The sequence below is a fragment of the Saccopteryx leptura genome, chromosome 3 (assembly GCF_036850995.1).
Source record: "Saccopteryx leptura isolate mSacLep1 chromosome 3, mSacLep1_pri_phased_curated, whole genome shotgun sequence".
NCBI lineage: Eukaryota > Metazoa > Chordata > Mammalia > Chiroptera > Emballonuridae > Saccopteryx > Saccopteryx leptura.
Genome location: NC_089505.1, coordinates 86,445,264 through 86,464,822, shown reverse-complemented (window position 1 = coordinate 86,464,822; position 19,559 = coordinate 86,445,264).

Here is a 19,559-nt window from a genome sequence, read left to right as displayed (position 1 = left end):
CCCCCCCCCCCCGCCCCACTCAGCAACACCATCTGCTGGGAAATCCGTCGTCTCACAAGATCACTCTCATTGCCTCTTGTTCCTGTTTGTATTAAACCTGAAAGGTTAACCTCCGAGCGGCCTGCCTGGGGGGTGGGGAAGGCAGGGGGTCACGCGGGGGAGGAGAAGGCAGAAGAGGGAGTCTTTAGGTGACCACGTCTTCTGCGTCTTCTGTCTCTCTTCACAGGGAGCAGCCGCGACAGCTGTTCAGCAGAGGAGCTGCAGGACACCGAATTAGCACTAAATTATCACCGCCTTGTCTTCGCCTCGGTTTTCTTTGTGTTGCGGAAATAACACCCACTCGAGGGCACAGCCTGTGACCCCCGCGTGTGTGTGTGCGTGGAGCTCTGCCTGCCAGCTGCTGTCTGGGTTCTCTTGCAGGACTCGCTGGGAGCCGGGAAGGAGGGGCCTCAGGGTGACATCAGCAGGTGGTGCGGTGACTTCGACACCCTGCGCTATGAACCCGCGGTGACCTGAGGTTTGCCCAGGTGGGGCCAAACCGCTAAATGGCAGTACGTGTCTGCTGGGCACCTCCATGGCCTCTGAGCCCCATGCTGGGCAGCTTGGAAGGAACACGGTGAGGATGACTCTGAGTATCTGCGCTGCGGTCCTTGCGTCTCCAGGAGCTGGCGAGCGGGGAGGCTCTGGTGAGCGTGGGGGTGGAGGGGCCCCACGCCTGCCCTGGAGCTGGTCCCCGCCTGCTGCCCAGGACTGTGCCACGTTCCTCCTCTGGCCCCTGAATCATGGCCCCTCTGCTCACTCACAGACGTGTTCTCGGCTGCCGGCTGATGCCCCGGGCTTCGCGACCCGGTCCCCTGCACTCCACTCTGTTACTGGCCCATTTCTGCACCCCAGGACAGAACAGCCTCGGGAAAGCAGGTCTAACACGTGGGCTCTTCTTTTCCTCACTGTTCACTCACGCTCTGGCTGGCTTCCTGCCTCTGCCTGGCCTCTCCTCGGAAGGATGTTTCTGTCCTTTGGAATCACCACTGTCCACAGGCGTCCACACCCACCTCATACGGACTGTCTCAGCTTTCTGCGTGTGGCTTCCGACTGACCCTCGCCAGAACGTTCTCTTCTGCACTCGACCTCACTGGTCTCCTCTCCTTCCCTCTTCTTCCCAGGACCTGGCCTCTGTCTCCTCATCCAGGGAATCTCAGGTACCACTGGGTCGGGGTGACCATGGTTGGAGGCCTGTTCTGTAGGAACACTTTAGAGGAAATGAAAGCAACTGAGGGGCCGTTGGATCCCAGCAATTTGGAAGTGGCAGGGTGCCATCTGTAGTCTTTATGTACCACCCTGACCCTTCACGGTGACCGTTCTGCACACGCCCCACCCCTGACCCCCGCCCTGGCTCTCAGTGTCCCGCCTCAGGCTCAAGTTGGCCAGCGGCTTCCCAGCCATCCGGTCCGATCTAACCCGCTCGTCCCCATCACGTTTGTCTCCCGTGCCCCTTGCTCGGCACACCCCTCTCCTGGGCCTGCCGTCTGCAGCCCCCTGTCCGCCTCCTCCCAGTTCCAGAGCTGGTGTCCTCTCTCAGGCCGGGTCTCCCCTGCGCGGCTCTGCCCAGATCCGCTGTGGTCAGGCCTTCTCGTCTTTCAGGGAAGGTCCTGTGTTTGGAACAGAAGTTACTGAGGGAGGGCAGCTTCCTTTGACACGACCATCCCTGCTGGATTCCCAGGAGTCTCGCTGCTTTTGGAGGCGGCCCTTTCCTCTACCCAGATTTCTGTCTTCAGGATGTTCTGAGCAGGGAGATCTTATCTGTTTTCCTCTCTCCCTCCTCCATGCTCCCCCCACACTCTGTGTTAAGGACAGCTTCTCTCCCCACCCCCACCCCACACATCTGTCCCCTCCACAAACAAGAAAGCTATAAATCCGCCAGATGAAACTGTGAAGAGGCTACCCTGTGGGCCCTCAGCTGTGGAGCAGGGCGCTGCCCCATTTGTCCAGACCAGAGCCCCCTCTCCCCCACCCCCACAACGTGGATGGACGCTGCAGACAGAACAAGCCCAGAGTGGTTTCCAGCCCTCGCCACAGTCCGTGAGGATGCACAGAAAACCTGGTTACTTAGAAAGCAATTTGCTCCTGCGGGCTGGTTTGAGATTAAAATGGTAATTATCCTGCAAATGATGGTAAGTGTCTTTCATAAATGCGGCGGTGTTTGAGATGGGACGGACGGCTCCCGGCCGCGGCATAATGGGCTTAATAAACGGTATCTTCAGAGAGTATTGTCAGGGAGCGGAGCCTATTAGTTTCGGACGGGACAATACCGTCATTTCTGGGAGATAGATTCCATTCTTCTCTCCAGCCACGTTTTCTCCATAGCCTGTGCTCATCACTTTTTTCTTAATAGGACATTTTTCCTTAGGATAACTTGCAAATTGTTCATCTGTTTTCTTTTTCTTTTTTTTAATCTCTCATTTTTTTTTTCTTCCCTCTTAAAAGTTTCGCTTCTCCTGTTGCTATTGAAAAGAGCTTTGGATGTGGGGAGAGAGCCGGTGCTTGATGGGAAAAGGAGGGGACACGCCAGATCTGCAATGGTGATGAAGGTTCTGGTCACCAGTTCCCGTGCCTGTGGGGCAGGCGGAGGGGTAGGGGTGGGGGCTGTTCCCCACAAGACCAAGACATTCTTGGACATCTGCTGAGATGTCTACAGTTCAACTCGACTCTGACACCTTCTACCTGAGATGACATCGGACCCTCATGAGGGAAGGGCTCAGTCTCACAAGACTGCTCCCACTTCAGAGGATGGTGCTCGGTCCAGCTGGTCACCTGTGCTTCCGACCGACCGGCTCCTCATCAGAGGTGCCCACTGCACCCCGTCCTTGGTTTGATGGATTTGCTAGAGTGGCTCACACAACTCGCTAGATGTCCAGTGTGTTACTAATGTATTAGAAACATGATCAACAGTGTTGGCCGGAGAGCTCCATTGCTTGAAGCATTGTCCTAAAGTGCAGAAGTTGCTGGTTCCATTCCCAGTCAGGGCACATAGAGGAACAGATTGATGTTCCTGTCTCTCTCTCTCTCTCTCTCTCCCTCTCTTCTTCTTTCTCTAAAAATCAATCAATTTTTTTTTAAACCCAATGCAGAGATACAGATGATGACAGGAAAGGACCTTTTGTTTTCAGGTGGTCCGAGGCCCTGCATGGTGGCACAGGAGAAACATTCTGATTCCTGAACCCGTAAGCTCTCCAAACCCCACCCTTCATGGTGGCTTCATTAACAAGATTGATTAACTCATTGACCATCAGCGATTGACTCAACCTCCAGCTCCTCTTCCCCTTTCTGGAAATCAGGGCATGGGACTGGAAGTTCTAACCCTCTAATCACGTGTGATTGGTTCCCCTGGCAACCTGCCTCCATCCTTAGGAGTTTTCCCAAAGTCACCTCATTTGCATAAACTCAGGTGTGGAGAAAAGAGGCTTGCTGTTTATCCATTTTTAGGAATTGAGGACAAGAGACCAAATATTATAACCAAAGTTGTCCCTAGTGTTCTCCTCACTCAGGAAACTCCAAGGGTTTGGAAGCTTTGAGTCAGGAACTATGGACAAAGACCAAATATACATAAGAACTATTTGTTTGGTCATTGCTTTTTCTTTCCTTTTTTTTTTTTTAATTCAGTGAGAGGAGGCAGAGACAGACTCCCACGTGCGCCCAGACCAAGATCCACCAGGCAAGCCCACTAGGGGGCAATGCTCTGCCCATCTGGAACGTTGTTCTGTTGCTCAGCAACTGACCTCTTCTTAGCACCTGAGGTAGAGGTCGTGGAGCCATCCTCAGTGCCTGGGGCCAACTCGCTCTAATGGAGCCATGTTTGCAGGAGGAGAAGAGATAGAGAGAGAGAAAGAGAGAGAGAGAGACAGAGAGAGAGAGAGAGAGAGAGAGAGAAATAAGAGGGGGAGGGGTGGAGAAGCAAATGGTTGCTTCTCCTGTGTACCCTGACCAGGAATCGAACCTGGGACTTTCACAGGCTGGGGTGCCACTCTACCACTGAGCTAACCGGCCAGGGCCTGTTTGGTCATTTCTTATAAATCACAATATTAAGTTAATTTTGCCTTAGCCACTGACATGGCCCAAGCAGGCACTGGATGACAGTATCCCGAGCTACAGTGCCAGGTAAGTATGCCTGTGTCAATATCTAGTCATGTGAAGGTTGTGATTTACTTTGGCCATTGGGTGGGATGTGGAGGATTATATTTTCCAATGGTGGCTATAATAATTGTCTCTTTATATCCCCTCCTCTAGTAACTGGGAGAGAATTTACAAACAAATAGATAAAATAGATGAGATGGAAGACACCCCCCCTTTCCTACAGACACGGAACCTCAGGAGGAGACAAGGTTTAGTCACCAGTTTTGCTTCAAGCCAGATAAAAAACTCCTTCCCAACAAAAGGCTGGGAGGTGCAGGCTTCTCAGGGGCCAGGTGATCTCCAGCCTACAGAGTCGGTGGGGGGGAGGACAGGCTCCCAGGAGCCCACAGAGGGCAGTGGGGACCAGGCACCGAGCAGGACTGAGGGACTGTAGCTTGCCACCCAGGGCAGAGGAAGGCAGGGGCTCCTGGGATCAGGGCCTGGGACTCTCGTGCCCGCCTTGGCCATTGTTGAGCCAGCGCCGCTGGAAGCTGATGGGACACGAAACTATCTTTGCAATGACCTTAATGAACAGGTGGCAGGTCTCCCTTGGTCCTTGCCTGGTGAAGAGGATGGACCAGGACACTTAGGCCTAGCTGCCGGAGAGGTTGGTGCACTGTGGACCAACTCATCAGTGCCAAGCTGGGCTCCTGCTTCCTGCAGCTGCACAACCTGAGGTCCCCGGGAGAGAACCTATACATTCTGTGGGATGTCCCTGGACCGAGCGTGGTCATTGGCATTCAGCATGTGGCCGTGGACGTCTGAGTATGCTAGAACCAGGATGGGGCAAGGAGTCAGAGTAGCTGCTGGCACACCCAGGATGGCTGGGATTAAAAGCCTGCCAACCCCACGTGGTGCACAGAGATGTGCTGTGGAACTGGGCACCAGAAGCCTGCATACCTGTATAATTTTGTTCGCCAGGGTCACCCCAGTAAATTCAATTAAAAAGAAAAAGTCTGTGCACATTCCTCAGGAAGTCAAACACAGACTCAACACTGGGCATGGCGAGTTCGCCTCTGGGCACCCCCCCAAGGAGAGCTGGGAACTCTGGGGGGGGGGTTCAGAGCAGCCAGGAGGGGAAGCTACCCCCTGTCCGTCGCCGCTGAAGGAAGGGATGCATGAAAGGTGACTCCCCATACGACAGAGCGTTACTTGGCCTTAGAAGCGAATGAATGAAAACACGCCACAACTGGCTGGCCCTTGAAGACAACACGCTGAGTGAGAGAAGCAAGATGGAAGAGACTACGTATTGTGTGACTCCATTTCTATGACTCATCCATGGAGAAAGACCGTGGAGGGGTGCTCCCCAGGGGCCGGGAGAGGAGAGAATTGGGAGTCACCCTCAATGGGTGCGGGACCCCTTTGGGGATGATGCAGCTCTCCGGCCGTGAGCCAGTGGTGGTGGCCGGACAGCTCTGTGGATGCATCACATGCCCCTGAATTGTCCCTCTTAAAATGATCACTGTTGATTTCGCACTATGGGAATTTTGCCTCAATTAAAAAAAATGTCAGGGAGAGAGGGATTGAAGGAGGAGGGGAGTAAAGAGGGACAAATATATATCCTACACAGGTGGGATATAAAACAGAGACTCGTGGACATAGATAGATAAAAGTGAAGTGGTTACCCGGGAGGAGGGGGTTGGAGGGGAGAGGAGTAAAGAGGGACAGATATACAGAGATGGAAAATATTTGACTTTGGGTGATGGCACACAACATCATCAACAGTTTAAAAGCTATAGAAATATTTACCTAATGTTTACCTCAAATCTATGTACTTCTTTTTTTCTTTGTATTTTTCTGAAGCTGGAAACGGGGAGGCAGTCAGACAGACTCCCGCATGCGCCCGACCGGGATCCACCAGGCATGCCCACCAGGGGGCGATGCTCTGCCCACCAGGGGGCGATGCTCTGCCCACCAGGGGGTGATGCTCTGTCCACCAGGGGGCGATGCTCTGCCCATCCGGGGCATTGCTCTGTCGCGACCAGAGCCACTCTAGCGCCTGAGGCAGAGGCCATGAAGCCATCCCCAGCGCCCGGGCCATCTTTGCTCCAATGGAGCCTCAGCTGCGGGAGGGGAAGAGAGAGACAGAGAAGAAGGAGAGGGGGAGGGGTGGAGAAGCAGATGGGTGCCTCTCCTGTGTGCCCTGGCTGGGAATTGAACCCGGGACTTCTGCATGCCAGGCCAACGCTCTACCACTGAGCCAACCCGCCAGGGCCTCAAATCTATGTACCCTTATTGGTCAATGTCACCCTATTCCATTTAATTTCAAAATAAAAAAATAAAAATAAAAGAAGCTCATACATCTCACCCAGGAAAGGTGCCTGCCAAGCGGGGCTGGTCTGGGGCTGGCTCACACTCCAACGGGCTCTCCGTGAGGGCTGCAAGTGACCATGCTGCTTGGACCCCAACTGTGGAGGCTCACGCCACAAAGGGCGAGGTCGTCCTTCTGCACGCTTGGGTGTTTAGGTGACGTCAGGGGGTGGGTGGAGGTGCCCACAGCTGGGTCGAGGGGGATGAGGCTATTCAGGTGGACAAGGGTTTGATCCAATCAGATAGTTCACCCCAAGGCCTTAGATGGGGCGCTCCGTAGCAGTGACTTCATCCTAAGTGTGTGACCCTGGTCATTTGGCAGAATGGGAGCCTCTTTTGGTCCAAATGTTGAGACTCTCACCCGCAGCAGGGGAGCTGTTGCAGAGTCACTCGGGGTTCTCTTGGGGACCGTCCAGTGCCCAGTGTTGGCCCACTGCGACCACTGTTCTGGTCCCAGGGCCTCGGGTCTGTGCACGGCATGTTCATGCACTGAATCCCAGAGCAGGGAAGCTCTTCCTTTAGTGTAGCGATTCTGCCTGTCCATGCCTCACTGTCTTCTGAGCCCTTTGTGGCTTTTTTTTTTTTTTTTGAATTTTTATGAAATGAGAAGCAGGGAGGCAGAGAGACAGACTCCCACATATGCCCCAACTAGGATCCACCCAGCATGCCCACTAGGGGGGCGATGCTCTGCCCATCTGGGGCGTTGCTCTGTTGCAACCAGAACCATTCTAGCACCTGAGGCAGAGGCCACAGAGCCATCCTCAGCACCCGGGCCAACATTTGCTCCAACGAAGTCTTGGCTGTGGGAGGGGAAGAGAGAGACAGAGAGAAAAGAGAGGGAGAAGGATGGAGAAGCAGATGGGCACTTCTCCTGTGTGCCCTGTCTGGGAATCAAACCCGGGACTTCCACATGCTGGGCTGATGCTCCACCACTGAGCCAACTGGCCAGGATCCCTTTGTGGCTTTTGACGACCATCCACACTGCAAACACCCTCCTCTTTCCCATCTCTGTTCACCGAAAGGATTTCTCCCCTGTGTCCCAGTCACAAATAACTTCTGTGTGGAGTTATAGCATTCAATGCCGGGGGCATTCATTCAAAAGGCAGACCCATCCATTCATACCTATATCCACGCGGCCGGCGGCTTTTAAACTCCCTGCCCCGGGTCCGCAGGTCTTCTCTACTCTGTCCATTTGCAGTTGTCGTGGGCGAGGACTCTGTCTCCGTGTCCATTAACGAAATAGCCCCCGCAGAATTTTCGTCCTTGAGCAGTTGTCTCTCCGCAGCAGCCCAGCCTGTGACTCAGTGTGGTTTCTGCTGTTTTCCATCACAATTGCGCTGGGCAGTTACTCAGGCTCCGTAATTCAAAGCCCAGCTTCCTGCCGGAGCAGGGAGGGTGTTGGGGGAAGAGGCACTTTTTTTTTTTTTTCTAGTGGAGAGGAAGGTAACAGAAATTGGTAGGCTAGGCGGGGGAGAGCCAGCTCCCCGGGAAAAGCCTTGTCCCTGTTGGTGCCGTCTGGAGATGAAAGCTTCCTCCACTTGTGTGTTGCTTGACCAGCAGTGGCTGAGACACCTTGCTTGGGAAGGTACATTCATTAGATGCTTTCTAGAGATTTTTTTTTCTTTTTTTCAGGTTTATCAACCCAAGTGTCCATCTAAGCTCATCAGAGGCAGTGTGTCAGTGCCGACGTTCTCTGGTGCTACGGCCTGGCCTCAACGTCCACCCCCAGCCACCCGCTGCCTGTGTCTGCCTGTAAAGGTCCTTGTGGAGGTGAAGCTCGAAGGGGCAGGGAGGGGTACATGCCGACCACGACTCCCGGGCAGCACGAGAGCCATTCACCCCGGAGGCTACTGCTGTTCCAGGAAGCAAAACCTGAAACACCCGTCGTTGCTTTGGGGCGGACGTGAACATGAGAACCGAGGCCCACGTGCTGACAAGGGGAGAGGTGTGCAGTGTGGAGCCCCAGTCGAGGTTCCACTGACCCGACCTCTTGTCCATGGCGGGAGAGGACAGACTAGTGAGTGGTGAGGTCACAGTAACATCTGCCAGCTCTTGGGAGCCGCACGACTGCCAGGCCAGGGCAACCCACCTGGGACTCTGTTCTTGTGGAAGAACAGAGGAAGGAAGGAAGCCTTGCCCCCCAAACCAAGAAGCTTCAAGGACGTTTTCTGTTTTAGGCCAAGCGTTCAGAGAGATTTTGTAAAGGACACCTTTGTAATTGTAGGACTTGTACTGTTACTGTAATGTACTTCATTTCCTGCATTGGAATGCCTGTGCTGTATACAGATAACCAGGCAAGAAAAAGGGGTAAAATGTTGGCCAAATAATTTTTTAAATATGATTTTTATACTTGTGTATGATTTACAATGCGGGCTAGGCAACACCAGCTAAAAATGGTCAGTGAAGTTACAGATTGCCTTCTTGCTTGGGAAGGGTTATTATTTTGCTAATGGAGAGGTCTTTGTAATAGAAAGTTTGAAAGAAAGAAGGAAGGAGAAATCAGACCCCCTCACCTCTCCCATTCACTGAGGAGGAAGAAAAGCAATGAGGAACGCAGGGGGGAAGGGAGATCTAAATAACTCCTTCCTCTCCCCTTTTCTTAAAAGTTTTAAGACCTTAATGGGCATTTTCCAACGCTTATTCTCTGACATCACTTAAACCTCCTCCCATCCTGAAATCATGTGACTGATGTGTGTACCTCTAGACACAGGATCACGAGACCTGTATGTGAATTGTGTTCTGTACAGGGTATGTAAGATGTAAGAAATCTAATTTTGCAGAGCACGTGTCTTTGGAGCCACTAGCCCCGCGTGCTCCGCTGGCTGTTTACTAAATTCTCTTTTCTTCTTACAAAGTTATCTGAATGTCTATCCTCTCTGTTGGGTCGCTTTCCTGCAAGTGGGGGAAGCACGTGCTGAAAAGCACAGCCATTCTCCCCAAGTGGGGTAAGGAACTCCCCCAACCCCTGGATGTCCTGGCTCCTCTTCATGGGCTGTTAGCAGCCCAGGACGTAGGCACAGCGTGCAGCATCCCAGGAGGTGCGAGGCCAGAGGATGTGGGAGGGAAGACGGATGCTCCGGGGTTGGGAACACATGTCAGAGCTGCTGTCAAGCCCGAGGGGGACAGAACTCTCCCTGTCTCTCCTCCCGCATGGCCCCGCCAGCTCGCCCACAGAGTACCTGTGCTGGTGGCTTTGAAAGACCACGGAGCGTGGGGGTGACGTGGGCAGCCAGGCTGGGCTGCAGACGGAGACCATCCGGGCAGCTTGGCTGTGCCTCCTTTGTACTGAGGAGAAGCTCACTGTGCCGGCCGGACACACAGGAGGAGAGAGCAAAAGGCAGGCCTGCACTTTCTCCCACCGAGTGGGTCACCATTGGGGGGAGGGTAGTGGGGGGCAGAAAAGGGGGGTGCGCCCTGTCGGGGGAGAGGCCAGAGGAGTGCAGAGAAGAGTCACAAACACAGCCAGTGCCCCACCTACGTCCATGACCGCCTTCGCCTGGTCACACGGGCCACGTGTCTGAGCCGTTGGTGTCCGTATCGGTTCTGTGGGTGGTTCTGACTTGACCGGTGACTCCACACCTGAGCCCGTGCGGAGCGGCCAGCAGCAGTACCTGACTCCATGGTGCGCACGCTCCCACACCCGTGTGCCTGGGCTTGCCTGCGGAGGGGTTCCGACAAAATGTCTCACGAGAACGTAACTTCAGTTTGAGGGAATTAAAATCAGGATCTTGAAGAGCTGTCTGCACCCACACCAGCCGAGGCACGGAAAGAGCCGACGTGGGCCCAGACAGGCGGGTGGGGGAGGACGGGATCTACACGCCCAGTGGCTATGACTCAGCCTGAGAAAAGAAGGACATCCCGTCATCTGCCACGACATGGACGAACGCGGGGGTATTCTGCTGAGTGAGACAGACCAGCCACCGAGGGACAGACGCCGTGTGGTCCCTCTTCTATGAGCGATCTGACATAGTTAGACACATAGAAGCAGAGACTGGCATAGAGTGGGGTTCCGGGGGGGGGGCGCGGGAGGGGACAGGGGGCGTCGCTGTTTCAAGGGTGCAAAGTTCCAGTCATGCGAGGCGAGTCCCAGAGACGTGCTGCACACCATGGTTCACAACACTCACTGTGCACTCACGGTGACTTTGAGAGGCTGGATCCCACCTTGTGTGTTCTTACTACAATAACAAGTCAGTCAACACTTGCTTATTCTGCTCTCAGGAGAAGATTACTCAGCACCCGCTGTGCCCCAGGGGCTCCGCGGGCACCTGACGTGCCAACCCCGGGCGGCTGGCGTCAGCTCCGTCTTGTGGAGGACTGAGGTGGCCTGTTTCACACGGCTGGCGAACGGTAGAACCGTGACCTGACTCAAAGCCTCAGCGCCCAGACAGGGCTGCCTCCCAAGACCAGGCCCTCAGCAGGAGAGGACTCCTGGCAATGCCACTGTAGCTGCCCACAGACAGAGGCTGACGTCTGCTGGCCGTGGCGGTGACAGCCACAGTGGCCGGGAGTGGTCCAGTACCTCACACGGCGAGGATGTTGTTTAAAGCCAGCCAGAGGGCACAGGACTCCGCGCCTCCATCTAGAAGTCAGTCCTAGCCTGACTACGTGTGCTATAACTGTCTGTCTGTCTGTGTACAAATTCATGTCCCCTTTGAAGGCTGCGGGGCCAGGGCTGAGACCTGGTTCCCCAGAGCATGGCTGGTTTCACACTGACCCCAGCCCAAGCCCCCCCTCTTGAGCTGGGGCTGCACCCGGGTTCCAGGACAGACTCAGTGTGCATCCACAGGCTTTCCAAAGGCTGGCCCGGGGCCCCTCCTGAGAAGCCCCTCTCTGGGGAGTGTTCTCTGCAGGTTCTGGGGTCCCTGTGCTGCAGACCTGATTCCCTGAGTTTGGAAGGCATCTAGAAAACGTTTATTTATTTATTTATTTTGAAGCTTTCTGTGATTCAGGTGCGGAGGAGCCGGACTCTGGAACTCTGCTTTGAACCCCAGGCTTCCTGGCTGCAGATGGTGGCAAAAGGTGGACGAAACCGTTGGGCCTGAGGACAGGTGACCCTCCCACCTCTAACCAGCGCCCACTTGGTCAAGCCTCGAGCACTCATTCACTCGCCATCCACTCACTGTGCGTCTTCCGTGGGCGGGCACGGTTCTGCACAGCTGCTCCACACGGTTCTTCTCATCGGGGAGCCCGTGGCCCAACAGGGAGGCAGACGCAGGAACCTTGGGGTACACGGCAGGGTCACAAGTGTGCGGTGTGCTGGAGGTACCACTTAGGGCAGTGGTTCTCAACCTTTCTAAAGCTGTGACCCCGAAATACAGTTCCTCATGTTGCGGTGACCCCAAACCAAAAAATAATTTTGGTGGCTACTTCATAACTGTAATTTTGCTACAGTTATGATTCGGAATGTAAATACCTGATATGCATTATGTATTTCCCAATGGCTTTAGGCAACCCTGCTGGGGTCGCGACCCACAGGTTGAGAACTGCTGATGGGAAGTATGGCGCAGCATTATAGGTGACCCAGATGCCAAGGGCAGAAACTGGGAGTACCGTTGGCTGGGCATCATAGATGCCCAGGAAACAGCAGGACCTCACATCCTCCTCCCCCAGCCCCTTGGTGTGAGCTTGATCTTGGCTATGCAGACAGGGGCCTCCAGGCTGTGGCCTGACCACACGGTGCTGGCTGACGGGCCGTGTGGGCCACAACCTCAACAGGCTGCACTGCCCACGGCTCGCTCACAGCCTGCCACTCGGAGCAGGGCAAGTGTGTGGTCTTGAACACCCGACCTCTGCAGAATGACTGGGTTGGGCACAGGAATTGAGGGTGAGCAGCTTGCAGACAGTCCTCCTGAAGAGCAGGCTCAGGGGCTGAGCAGAGGGCCAGCTGGGGTTCACACCCGAGCCGTCAGTCAACAGCAGGATAATTCTTCCTCTGCCCAGCAGGCATGAGGGAGGAGCTATGGACCATCAGATAGAAGGTCCCAAGTGCCCATGGCTCTGTGACCTCGGGCAGGTCAGTGCTACTAGCATCAGTGACTTTGTCATTCTGAGAGGTAGATGTGACACCTACATTGCACAAAGTGACCATATCGGAGAGGATGACCCTAGCTGTTCAGAGACAACAGGAAGAAGTCTTGAGTCTTCTTGGGTTCAGTGGGTGAAAAGGAGAGTAGGTTTCAAACAGACCATCAGACGGTGATCCAGGGAGCCTTCGTGGAGGGGGCTGGATGGGACGGGGTGAGTGACAATGAACCAGGTGGTGATGCACCCCGGCCTTCCCCCATGATGGTCATGGCCGAATTTCCCAGCCTTGAACGTCACTGCCCTACTTCTCAGAGCTGTGGCTCAGCCCGCCTGAGGGGCTCCTGAAACCCTGGTCATGGACGGCCATTCTGGGGTCCTGTGCTACGGCAGGTGATACTGAGAACCCCCACTGGTGGCCTCCCTGCTCCAGGCACTTTGCCACGGGACCCAGTACCTCTTCCCATCGGCAGCTGGAGTCTATGAATCTGTCTGGCCGTGTGACTGGCTGTGGCCAATAGAAAGTGCCGGCAGCGATGGTAAGCCCAGGCCTGAAGGGGCCTTGCCTGTTCGTGTTTTCCCTTTCAGAATCCCTGCCTTCACGATGAGGGCCACCTGGGCTCCCCGGCTGGGGCATGTGAGACAGCTGAGGTCACCCCACCATCATAGCCAATAGCCAGCCAGTGCCCCGCAGCAGGGCCAGCTGGCTGACTTGCAGGGAACTGTAGGAACATGCCAGAACTGGGGCAAAACAAGAAGAACCGACTAGCAGAACCCAGCAAAGATCACTAGCCTGCAGAAGCATGAGTTTAAGGAATGGTTGTTGGTGGAAAGAACTGAGCTGGGGTAGTGTGTGCTATGCAACAATAGGTAACACACATGTACCTGTTTGCTCACGTCACGACTCCGCAGGCAGATACTGTGTAGGTCGTTAACCGTGTTGACTGTGTCCTCCCGTCCCCTCCTCCCCGGGTGCAGGAGAATCTACCTGCCCGGCCCCTGGCAGTTCTGTGGGGCCGCATGAGTCATTCTAACCAACGAACCGTGATGCGTGTCGCATCTGAGCAGAGGCCATAAAAACAGACGGGTCCTTTGACCCTCCAAGTTCTTTGTGTGGCCACCAGGAAGCCACATGCACAGGTTCTGGAGCCTTGAAGAGGGACCCTTGGAGAGGAGCACAAGCCCATGAGTGAAAAGTAAGCCTTTGTTGGATCAGGAACCCAGGGTGACTCGGGTTCCATCTCCACATAACGTCACCCACGCTGCCAACCAGAAGCACCATTCATTCATTCCAAACCTGCTACAGGACCACCTGAGGCTCAAGGAGAGTGCTGGGACTGACCCAGGGAAAACAGGCAGGACAGAGTTCTGGGGTGAAGAATAGGTTCTAATCCAGGGAGGTGCCTCGGGTGTGCAGTGGGCACCGCCCCACGGAGGGCTCTAGCTATGGATTGGCCACTGCCCTCAGGCCAGGCTCACATTGTTCTGCCCTCCTCAGGCTGCTGTCATGGAACTGTGGCTGCTCAGAAAGTCACCAGAAGGACCAGGACTTGTTATTGGCCCTCACAGTGTCCTGCTCTCCCCTGCAGGGCCCCCATTGCAAAGGCTTCCACACCTCCATTCTGGAAACGTGTTTGGATTGACAGGATGACTTAAGAGCTTGGTGAAGAGAAGAGCAGTGCTTTGCTCATTGGACTCCTAGGGATTGAGCTCCAACAGCACCGAGGTAGGTGCCGCGGCTGCAGGCAGGGTGCCGCGGCTGCAGGCAGGGTGCCGCGGAGGGATACGCGGAGGCACAGGTGTATTGGCCGCATCTGAAGACCGGCGGACACTGCTGGTCACCGTGCTGGGGCCAGAGGAGACTCTCTGTCTTGCGAAGTTTGGATTCTGGCTTGGTGCCTGGCGCATAGTTGGCACCAGGACTCGCGTGCGGATTGGATGCCCAGGTGCAAGGTGGTGGGTGCCCAGCTGCAGCTGGGCCCAGTACCCCCTCGGGCCCCCTGCCCTGCAATCTGTGGTGTCTTGGGGGCGCTCCCAGCACGCCCTGCTCACCTCTATCTCTTTGCGGCCGCATTCCATGGCCTGCAGGAACCCTTCGCAGAGACACTGCTGTTTGATGACGGGGGCTGAGCCCTGCAATCCATTTGAATCACGTGGCCTGGCGCGGAGCAATGTTCTCTGGTGATTTTCATGGATTAGGTGGCAATTGGCCACGCCTCCAGGTGTGACTGTTGGGACAATTGGAGCAAGAGAATTTCTCCTGCCTTTTAGCTACAGGATCGATAGAGGGCTTAGGAGGAGGAGGGGAGGTGGGGGGCGGGGTGCGGACTGGGAAGCAGTGTGGAGCCCACAGCACAGTGCCGCTCCCCAGGTGCTGCTGACGCCCCCCGCAGCCCGCGCATGGTGGGTGATGTTTCCAGCATGTGCACGTCCCCTGAGCGGGGTCCCGGCGCCTGTGAGAACAGAAGCTGTACAGTTTCTCTCCATGTCACCATCCTCCGGTGCAGGACGCAGAGCACAGCCTGGTCAGAAAGAAATTCGGCAGATAACAGCTGAGTGATTTCTGGAAGCGCAAAGCTAAATTTTGCTCGGGAGGCAGGGCCGGGTTCTGAATCCTCAGAAAGGGAAAAGGCGCTGAGCGTTTCTTGGCTTCTGCTTCAGGGACATCACGGAACACTCACCTCCAGCTTCCTTGGTGGAGCCCCTTGCTAGAAGCCTCCATTCCATCTGAGAACGGTCAGTGGCCTGGGGTCAGGGGCCTGCGGGCCGTCCTGGCCCTGCCCCATTGGGCTGGCAGTGCCTGCATCCCGCAGGTGCAGGGGGCAGGATGAGGGCTCCTGTGAATGTGCCCCCCCTCCCCCAGCCTGGGCTGCTTCCCTCAGGGCCTGGCTGCAAAGAAGCTCCTCCAGCACCCCCTACCTGCTGATTTATCTCGTAGGGTGGGGTGTGGGGAAGGAGCCGGTGACCATGTCTGAACTGTCACCATGGAGGTATTGTTCCGGGTTCATCCCTCTCAACCTTTCCCCATGGGGTCGAGTTCATTGTCGAGCTCTGAAAAGTCAACCTGTGAGAACGGGGGGTGCTTCTCAGAGTGTATGTCTTCCCATCTCAGGTTTCTGTCTGCTTTCAGGAAGCGGGAAACCAAAGATCGTGGTCTGATGTGATGATGGGGGTGGGACCATGGTTCTCATCCTGGGGGAATCCACTCATCCCCTCAGGGGGCATTAGGTCATGTCTGGAGACATTTTGGGTTGCTACAAATGTCAGGGCTTGGGGAGGCAGTCCTAGGCTCCAGCGACTGAAGACCAGGGATGCTGCCACCCACGCTGCGCAGGGGTCCCCAAACTTTTTACACAGGGGGCCAGTTCACTGTCCCTCAGACCGTTGGAGGGCCGCCACATACAGCGCTCCTCTCACTGACCACCAATGAAAGAGGTGGCCCTTCCGGAAGTGCGGTGAGGGGCCGGATAAATGGCCTCAGGGGGCTGCATGCGGCCCGCGGGCCGTAGTTTGGGGACGCCTGCTGCAGGGCACAGGATGGCCCCCAATACCCGTGGTGCCAAGGTTGAGGCCCTGGTGTCGAGCATTTGGTCAGCCCCGTGGTGGTTGTTAGCTACCTTTGGGAGTGTCGTCATTATTGTCTAGAAAGCGCACACCAGTCAGAGGACACCTCCGTCCTAGTCTGGCCTCTGTCGTGAGCCAGTCACACGTCACATGCTGTTAGGAGGCTCGCCCGAGATGCTGGAGACAGTGGAAACCTTTACGAACACCAGGTAACATGATCAGTCCCCTGCAAAAGCAGAGCCAATGTAGGATGGCTAAGAGCCTCCCAGCTCGGAGCTCGACCTTGCCTTGTCAAAGCCGTCCAGGCAGAGACAACATCATTACTGATGGTGTCCTCACGTGTGGCTGGGGACTGGTGCGCCTCGGGCTGTGACCAACGAGAGGGCTCTAATAGTTGGGACTTGCATGGTGCGTCCTCGGCTGCATCATTACCCGGTATTGTCTTCCTCCCAAAGGTCCGCCATCTGCACAGAAAGTACTTCCCGACTCCTTTCACTTTGAAAAGTTTCCTTTTATCTCATTAGACAGTTTTGTTTTCTGGGAGCAGCCCACCTCCAAGAGGCTTTGTTGTTGTTTTTTGAGATTGTTCCTTTGTGCTCCTGGTAAACTAGGATTGGGAGGAGCTAGGAAGGAAGGAAGGAAGGGAGGAAGGGAGGAAGGGAGGGAGGGAGGGAGGGAGAGGGAGGAAGGACAAGGCCAGAGGAGGCAGCAGCTGCTGCAGAGCTGGGGGAGGGGGGCCAGGAAAGGAGAGGGTGTGTCCGGCCAGCGTCCCCACCTGTTCCCCCTGACTTTCTCCTCTGCTCTGGGGTTTGTCCAAACAAACGACCCCTGGTCCACCCTGCAGCCCGCTGTTCTGGGAATGGCGGAGAGAAAGTGGACATGCAGCGTGGGGGTCACTCCGCCCTGCTGGGGACAGGACAGGTGGATGTTGCTGCCCACTGTATTGGTCCAAAGGACCCCAAAGAGGCACACCTGGCCGGTGACCCTGTCCTCTCTCATGCATGGCTGGCCCGGGATGCCGGGACATCAAAGGAAGGTGTCTGGAAGCCAGGTGACAGCCTTCTGCCGCTGGTACTCACCAGCGCCACCTCAGCTATGCATCCCGGGCTCTGCAGCCACGCCTCCCCGGGCCCAGCCCCAACACGACAGGGCCTCATCCCAGGGGTGCGCCTGTTTCCTAGGGAACTTGCCATCCACCCCTCCACTGGCTGCTATTTCCAGTTTTCTCCTGGCAGGCTGGTGTCTTCACTGTGGGTCCGCCCAGTCCTTCTGACCTGATTCTAATTTACTGGCTGGACTTATTTATTTGTTTATTTATTTTTATTTCCTCTCAACTCTGACTCTGACACACAAGGCTGTTTTATCACCAGGAGATTTTAATCTTCATGCAGAGACCGCTTGTGGTTCCCCATTTTCTGTGTTTTCTTTGAGTTTTGGCCAACGGGTGCCTAACACCTGTGAGATAACGCCTGGGGTCTCTGGGCTGTTTGTTGAATTATTCAAGGTGCTCCTCAATTATTCCCTTTTGTGTGGTTACCTGTGGCTTCTTACCAGAGGCGTGACTCACCCAGTGGGCTGACAGCCTACTGTGTGTTGAGGATGGAGAAGCTGCCGGGCAGAAACCGAGGAATGCAGCCATGCCCCAGGGGAAGGTTGCCATCATGAGCCCTGAGAACACTCACAGGATCGAAGGTCACAGAGGTAAGCCCCAGGGGCCAGTGGGTCCTTGGGATGCTGAGAAGGAAGGAAGGTTCCCAGCCACGGCCAAGGCAACAGCAAGCACACAGGGATGGGGAATTCTCAGTGTTGTGGAATATTGAGATCAGTTCATTCATTTAACCCACAGATACATACTGGACCCTGTTCTCTGTGGTGAGAATACAAAGAGGGAGGTACTCGTGTATCTGTGTATCGTTTGTCCATCCATTTATCCATCTAGTCACTCATCCACCTGTCTAGATATTCATCCATCATCCATCCATCCGTCCATCCATCCATCCATCAATCATTCATTCATTCATTCATCCATCCGTCATCCATCCATCCATCCATCCATCAATCATCCATCTATTCATCTATCCATCCTCCATCTATTCACCCATCCTCCCCCATCCACCCACTTGTCCATTCATCCATTCGTCACATACCCCATCCATTCACCCATCAGCCCCTCCATAGCAGGCTGTTAGGAATGACAGCATGAGCAGAGTAGGAATGATAGACACATTGTCTTTCTCTCCACTCTGTGGAGCACACCCAGATCTTCCCTCTTCTTCTTCCTGCAAGGCACATTTTCTGCCTCTGTGACTTTCCAAATAAACTTTCCCTAATAATTTGAGCTCCTTGGCTCTAAATTTTTTCAAGTGGAACTCAAGTACTGAGGTTGCTGAACCAAGGTCTAATTCCTGGTGTTCTTTTTCTGCTGCTAACATATCATCACTTATCTATCTATCTATCTATCTATCTATCCATCCAACTATGTTTATATGTATCCATCCATCCATTCATCCATCCATCCATCCATCATCCTTCCATCCTTCCATCCATCCACCCACCTACCCATCCATCCACCGATCCATCTATCCATCCATTCATTCATTTATTCATCCATCATCCATCCCAATATGTTAATTATTTTCTTTAGGTACCAGGGCTTTAATAATAAACAAACAAATAAATGAACCAGTTTCTACCTTTCTTGAGCTTTTCCTCTTGCTGGGCGAGAGAAATGAGGTTAACTTGTAAAACGACAAAGGATGGAGCTCAAAGGACATGAGACCTCCCAAGAACAACCAAGACAAAGTCAGAAGGTGATGGCTGTGGCGGAAGATAAAACAGTGTGATGGTGCAGAGCGTAGCTGAGGAGATAAGTGGACTGTTTCCCAATAAAAGGGCCACCAAGACCAGTCTACACCAAGAGTGAAAAGTGTCTTCAGATGAATGTGTAAGGTAGGACTGGCCACAATCAACCTCTCAAGTGACCAAGGCGAGGCATGGAGGCCCAATGGCCTTGTCTGTCATTCTCAAGGAGCAGGCTGACCATCTGGTGTTTTCAATGGACCAGGACATGGACAGAATGAATAACACCGCTGGCCGGCCATCCGCCAGCCCGAGGCCAGGCTCAGCGGGCTCCCTTTCTCCCTCTGTGGCCGCACAAATCAATAAAAGATTAGACTCGGCTCTTGTCGTGGTCACTGATTGATTTCGGAATTTCAAAGGATGTTAATTTTAAGACGGCAGCTTTGGGGACATTTCATTATATCCCATTAGGACATGGAGAGCATCAAGTATTTTAATCTGGGGTACTGAATTATTTAGGGTCTGACGTTGACAAGCCTAATGAAATATGCTTCCTCCTTCTTTGGGGGGGGTTCCTTATCTAGCTATGGAAAATTTTTTATCATCAGAGAGAGAGAGCCCTTCTATGAGGGCCATTAAAATGTTCTATTACTGATGATCTATAAAGGGATAAAACACTGATCAGACTCTACCAG